General features: G+C 38.9%; 1 protein-coding gene across 2 annotated transcripts in view; it reads right to left on the reverse strand.

The window, feature by feature from the left end:
• The window catches only part of LOC101863493, an 87,368-nt gene that overhangs the window by 77,956 nt on the left and 2,151 nt on the right, over window positions 1-7,261 (reverse strand). The window contains exon 1 of one of the 2 annotated variants that reach the window (XM_035968387.1): window positions 5,478-5,814. The exons of the other annotated variant lie outside the window; for it this stretch is intronic. The gene's annotated coding sequence lies outside the window, so the exon portion shown is untranslated. Of the gene's footprint in view, window positions 1-5,477; window positions 5,815-7,261 lie in introns of those variants that run through there. 2 annotated transcript variants of the gene reach the window in all.

Genomic DNA, 7,261 nt, shown 5'->3' on the forward strand with positions numbered 1-7,261 from the left:
GTCTATAGCCGGGTACCCATTCCCACGTGGGTGAAGTGAGGAAAATTCGTATAAAGTGCCTTTCCCAAGGACACAACGTCGGGCCCTTGACGGGATTCGAACCCACGACCTTACGGTTGCGAGTCCGAGAGCCTAAAAATTAGCCTTCCTGGATTTATCTCATGCGTCCTGGAATAGTTTTGGTTTCGACGTGAGAGAATATTTATGAAGACCCCCGCATATTTTAACGTGTGGCACGAAAAGCCAGTACGCAAACTCAGCAGTACAAAAGGCAAACAAAAACTGAAGACGAATTGTAATCAAGAAAGTTTTGGGGTTTTTTTTTAAATTTCAAAACAAAAGGGCGACGCTGAAGTTGGCTATGACTGAACATTACATACATGAGTAAATATGAAGCTTATACAATCTTTAGAGTACACCATCATGCCCATCAATATCTAAGAAATACGAACTGCAAAAAAGGCACCTTTATCTGTAAGAAATTTCAGTATTTGTAATTTTATATAGAATGCAGACAACTTAAAAGTAGCAGTCGTCGGTCACCTGATAAAACCGTGAATTCCACAAATTTTCGAAAATCGTTTTTTTTGCATTTTTTGATAGCGCTCGGTGAGTTACACGTCCCTGTAAAAGAATTTTTCAATTATCTCAACTCAAATGTGTAATCTGACGTAAAAAGAAAATCGTGAATAAACGCTGTGCCCCAAAAGTCGCCTGATGAAAACGTGAATCCCACACCTGTGTGGAATTCAAGATCTCATCAGTCGGTTTATGACTCGCGAGGCTGACCGTTGGCGCCGTGAACGCCTCTTTAGACCATTGAAATATGAGCGACTGCGTTGAGCAAACATAATTGTCAGTCAGTATTCAGGGTTTCCAGGCCAAAGATTATAAATTATGATGTTGACTGTATTCGTTTTGCGGGAAAACCTCTCTATCACATAATTAAAATGTGTATTTCCTAGATGCAAGACGGGTATTGTTCACAATGACTCTCAAATTCGAATGTGCAATGTGTGTGCCCTTCTAGTATTGGTTATACAATTTTGATCGTTAGCAATAAATAAATTTTTAAAATCTAAAAATTGACGTAGTCAAGTATAAATTACAAGTATAGTATTTCCGTGTTGTATCACAACCCAAACTTGTTTGACATTGAAAGCTCTTTGATTTGACTTCAGAGTTCCCTAACAAGAACAGGAATTTTGAGAAGCCGAGCAATGTGAACCATTTTGTGCGTCAAAGAAATCTACTGAAAATACAGCACGGAAATAGTAGAAGAACCAGACTTCAATGAAGAAAAAGTATCATTCAAAGTACACGATGCATTGGAGCAGATCAAAGGTGCTTTTTTAACCTCCGAGAGAGTAGGAGAGGAAGAGAGATATATATATAGAGAGAGAGAGGGGGGGGGGAGGGACAGCAATAAGCAATGCAAATCAAGAGATAGGACGATTTTGAAAAACTGTTGAACTGAAACCCAGATGTGATTGCTCAACTAAATCAATGGACTACTCACTATTAAAAGACAACGCCAGAACAACTATCTGAACAACTATCTTTGTCTTTGTTTGGACTTTGACACGGGGAGACAGAAGGTCCTATGTAAACGGTATACTCAACACAAAAAAGTACAATTCAAGCAAAGGCAATACACCAAGATGAAAGATGCAATCTTGGGTTTATTATCTGAAACAGAATGACCAGAAGATCAAAGTTTGCAGGATGTATATCTATGACCGGGCTCACCCATTGTAAACTGCTCTAGAGGAGCCCATGCCAGTTTCATCATCACCTGGCTCACCCCGTACGGACAAACTCTTTCAACTATTCCCTACCCTGGGCTAACTTCTTCATATTTTTCAAATGTCTTTCCACTTTTCTGTTCATCATTCTCTGCGACTTTTCTACAGGTTCCACATGGTTTTTCCTTGATCGTTTAAGCTGTTGACTCAAAATTAAAACGTTTTTGTTATATAGCTGCCTGATTTCCAAATGGTATGCTCAGTCCAATCCATCTCCACTGCTTTCTTCTGTCTGAAAATTTTCTGGTCATTACTTCCTCATTGGTGACTCTGTCTGTCCATCTGATCCTGAGGATCTTCTTCGGGCACTTGTTGATGACAGCATGGATCCTCCAGAACTTTGTAAAGAGTGCTTTAGAAGAGCGCAGCCCAGCTGCACCACCAAACAATCCACAAGGGACGTGCAAGCCAAGGAGTTTCTGTTTCCCATCTGTGGACATGCTTCTGAAGGTTCCCACTCGCTGATGCCAGCAAAGCTCTGGAAAACTGTATCTTGATCCCTGATTCTGTAATCTTTCGGATCTTGAAACCGCCAGCACTGGTCAGGGACAATCTGCCTCGTATGTCAGGCTACTCAAATATGTGCTAGATGAAAAGAACATGTCGATCTATGAGTCAAAAAGAGATCAATATGAATTGTGCGTGAGTTTTGAGTCTTGACAGCCTCAGCCAGACTAAGTGAGAACTTCACATGTCAGTAAAGAACATGACAAAGAAAAGGCACGCAATGGATAAAAACTTTTGCTCTTAGGCAAGAAGACCTTGTGATGATTTGCCTGAATCTTCAGGGTGTACTTTTGTCATTGTCTATTAATTCATCCAGCTCTTGTTACAGAAATATGCACATAATCTTCAATGCGACCTCATTTGGTGCCATCTATTACTTATGACAAAAGGCACAAGGTGGTTTGATTGCAAATGAATTCACAAGTTGTTTGATGGACAAATGCATAGAAGGTTATAACAATATATTCATTATTATACAGCTACGGGGGTGTGTGTGTGTGTGCGTGTGTGTGTGTGTGTGTGTGTGTGTGTGTGTGTGTGTGTGTGTGTGTGTGTATCAGCACAAAATTGTATCTATTTCTAATGCCGTAGGTGCCCTCTCCACTAAAGCAAACACCGAAATTGAATACAAAATCTTATTAGAGGCCACACTCATGCATGTAGAAAGTATGCACGGCGTCATTGGGCGGTGGCTTTAAATAAAAGACTTTTTCAGAACTGCAATTTTTATAATTATAGCAACGAACCTCCTTGGTTTTTGCCACGAAGACCAAACTGTTAATGCAGTATGAAGCCTCTGATATACATAAGGAGAAATTCTTTTCAGACTGAACTCTAACGAAGAGTGGGAGGGTCTTCTAAAGTTTAGAGACAAGAAAAACTTAACAAACAGTTCCCCACCACTGTATCATTCTACTTATAAACGGTAAAAAGTAATTTTCAGGATCTGAGAGACAAAAAGGGTAAGATAATGAAAGATGATCATTCAGTCATTCAGGGGGTATAGAATTTTGACATAAATCAAGTTCTCAACCCATCCACCACCCCCTCCCCAAAGGAAATACACTAACATAAATTGGAGAAAGAAGGGTAGAAAGAGAGAAAGTACGCAAATGAAGGAGTATGATTTCATAGATTACATAATATATCACATTCATGTAAGAGTGAGAGATGTTTATAGTGGTAAAATAATGAATAGCTTTCTGCCTCACTCAGTCTGTAATTTCATTTTCAGTTTTAATTTGGTCTTTTAAAATCCTTCTTATAACAGTATTTCGTTCTTTCATATATTTTTAAACATACCAGGGCCTCAAAGAAGAGAAAACACTCTGCCTAATAACCGGGAATACAACACCGCGTTCCCAAAACCCTACTAATGAAATCGTGTGTGGAATTCACGACCGCATCAGGCGAGATTCGAATATGAAAATCGTGAATCCCAAACTTTTTCGAAAAAATGACCATCTACGGCAAAAAATGTACTGCAGTAATATTTCTAAAAGGTAAATGATTAGATTTATTCATTTAGTTTATATATTGGACGCCAAATGATGGAGAAAATCAGTGTTTTCCCTCTCCTGTAAAATTTGCTTCGTGTGGAATTCACGTTTCATCAGGCGACCGACGAGATGAGAAATGACAAATACACCAACATTTATTTACAAATAATCGTAAACTGCAGGGCAAGTTTCAGCAAAACTTTGACACTGCCAAAAGTAGAATTATTTACACTATACAATCCTTTTCACCCCATAAAATGTGTGGAGCAGCATAAATCACCAATATAGGTAAATATATCTCAAGAAAAAATTAAAATGAAAGAAATCTCTAAACAATATATAATCATTTTTCTCAAAAATTTTCAAGCTTTGTATAATATCTAAAAGCTGGACGGGAGGTGCCAACAATGATGATGATGATGATGATGATGATGATGATGATGATGATGATGATGATGATGATGATGATGATGATGATGATATCATTATAAAATTATTATTATTATACTACTAATAATAATACAAATAATAATAATAATAATAATAATAATAATAATAATAATAATAATAATAATAATAATAATAATAATAATAATAATAATAATAATAATAATAATAATAATAATAAACTACGTCAAAGTATCACATTTACTTTCTGGTTAGCTTTTGGATTCTTGCCAGATTATACCATTGCCTTCTAACGCTCAAGAGTAACAAAAGATAAGCAATATCTATACAGTCCTGTTACCTGAATTTTTAAAAATGTACAAGATAAAGCTATAGAAGAAATAGTTTGCGAATTTTTATGTCCAAAGTGTGATTCTTTGTTTTATTTATCACTCTGTCTAGAGATATGAATTATCTCCGATACTTTGACAAATAATTTCCCCCCCCCCCAAAAAAAAAATAATAATCTGCATCTAATTCAGTGACAGCGTTGCCAGCAGGCCTGTCGAGAGGGGGGGTCAGAGGGGGGGGCAATGCCCCGGGTCCAGGGGGTTTGGGGGGCCCGCAAGCACGGGGAAAAGAGAGAGAAAAAAAAGAGAGAAAGAGAGAGAAGAGAGAGAGAGAGAGAGAGAGAGAGAGAGAGAGAGAGAGAGAGAGAGAGAGAGAGAGAGAGTACAAAGCTTTGAAATAAAATATACATGTATTTTGGCTGCAAGTTGAGCTGTGTATCTGACAACTTCTTTCTTGGACTTCTGGAATTGATTAGCCATTACGATCCTCTCCTTGCAGAGCATCTTACAAAAGTTGAAAAATCACAAAAAGAAAAAAGGCGTCTGCAAGTTCAAGTTCACTATCTATCACCAGAAAGTCAAAATGAATTCATCCAATGTTGTGCATCAGAAGTGACAGACGTGATTTTGAATGAAAGAGCGGAAACGAAATATTACTCCACTATCGTTGATGCAACACTAGACTCTTCACGAGTCGAACAAACTGTTTTTATTTTGCGTTATGTTCACTTGGACAGTGATACAAATGTCTACAAAGTAGAAGAGAAATTTCTTAAATGTGTAGATTGTAACAAGAAAACAGGAGAAGACATCAATAATATTATCCTTGATACACTGAATGAAAAAACATTCTTATTACAGACTGCCGAGCCCAAGGCTACGACAACGGTAGAAACATTTGTGGTCAGTATAAAGGTGCATAAACTCACATTTTAAGACAGTGTTCTCTTGCCACATACTCTCCCTGTGGCTGTCATAGTTTGAATTTGTGTGGCGTGCATCCTGCAGAAAGCTGTTCAACAGTCATACTTTCATGGGAGTTGTACAGAAGCTGTATAACATTTTTAGCTCCAGTCCACAAAGGTGGGGAATTTTGAAGTAAAACGTTCCCAGCTCTTGGCACAGTATGTCTCAGACACCTTGGTCAGCACGTGTTGACAGTGTCAGGTCTATCGCGGTTCACATCGGGGGACTGACGAAAGCTGTTCAAACTGTTCTTCAAATGAACCTCCCCCCAGAAACACGTTCAGATTTGATTGGTATTTTTAAGTACTTTGCATCATTTGAATGTGTGATAATGGCATCTGTTAGGTTAAAAATCCTCACAGCAATCGATCACAGAAATAGAGTGCTGCAAGCACGAGATGCGACGCTTGACGTTGAGGTGACAAATATCAATATTCTGATTAAAGATCTGAAAAGCTTACGAGATGAATGGGACGCAATTTTGAGTGAGTCCAAATTAGTAGCAGATAACTATGAGGTTGAGCATTCATTTGCCGAAACCGCAAAACGACAAAAGAAAAGGACGCTTTTTGTAGACGAGGCAGAAGATGTAACAGACTACCAAAATCCCGAGAACAATTTCAAACGTGAAATTTATTATGTCCTCATTGACTACCTTTTTGAAAATTTGACGACAAGGTATAATGCAGTGACAAAACTCGATTCGTTATTTAGTGTTTTGTGTAAATATCTCCAAGAGGGAGTCGGCGTTATTCATGATCTTGCAAACAGCTTGCACACAGAATGTGCAGCAGGTGCATCAGCAGACCTTGCGCAAGAATTGGAACGTTTGAAAGTGATTCATTCAGCGAACATTGGAGAAAATGTCCTGGCGCCTCTTCAGTTGCTGGGCAGACTTCATTCCCTGAAACTGAATGCTTTGTTTCCAAACGTTGTAATCATGTTGAGAATCTTCTGCACCTTGCCTGTCACATTCACAGTTGCGCAAGCTGACCGTTCCTTCAGTACCCTGTCTCGGGTGAAAAACATTTTGCGGTCCACAATGCGTTAAGACAGACTCACAAGTAATGGAATTTTGGCCATAGAGGCCAGTCTAGACAAAGAACCAAAAATTGACAGTTTAGCTAAAGCTAAATCCCGTAAGGCTCCGTTGTTGTAAGAAAAAAACGGTATGCTACATTTCAATTTATTTTAATTTCTGACATTGGTTTATTCATCTTACCTTCATTTTTAACTACCCGGTAAATCAGAAAAAATTAAATTTTGTGTCGACAACACCCAGCACTTTTGATGAAGGGGGACGAGACAAAGGAGGCTGGGGTGTGTGTGCAGAGGGGGGGAGGCGGGGGATTAGCTTTTATACAAACATCTCTTTCGCAAAATGCATTTCCAAGGGTGTGAAGATGTGTGTGTGTGTGTGTGTGTGTGTGTGTGTGTGTGTGTGTGTGTGTGTGAGAGAGAGAGAGAGAGAGAGAGAGAGAGAGAGAGAGAGAGCGTAAGTTGGTATGTAATATTATATGCATCAGTAAAATGATTATATAAATAATATGACTATGTACATTGTATTTGTTGGGTTATTAAATTGCAGGTGGGGGTGTGTGAGGCCAGGGGAGGAGGGGCCCGAAGGTGATTGTTACCCCAGGGCCCGGCCTAGCTCTCGACGGTCGTGGTTGCCAGACCTGGTGGGACAAAGAGTTAGTTTGTTTTTTGGGGGTTTTTTTGTTTGTATGTCTGTGTGTGTGTGTGT

This window comes from Aplysia californica, unplaced genomic scaffold (assembly GCF_000002075.1).
Source record: "Aplysia californica isolate F4 #8 unplaced genomic scaffold, AplCal3.0 scaffold00056, whole genome shotgun sequence".
Classification (NCBI taxonomy): Eukaryota; Metazoa; Mollusca; class Gastropoda; order Aplysiida; family Aplysiidae; genus Aplysia; species Aplysia californica.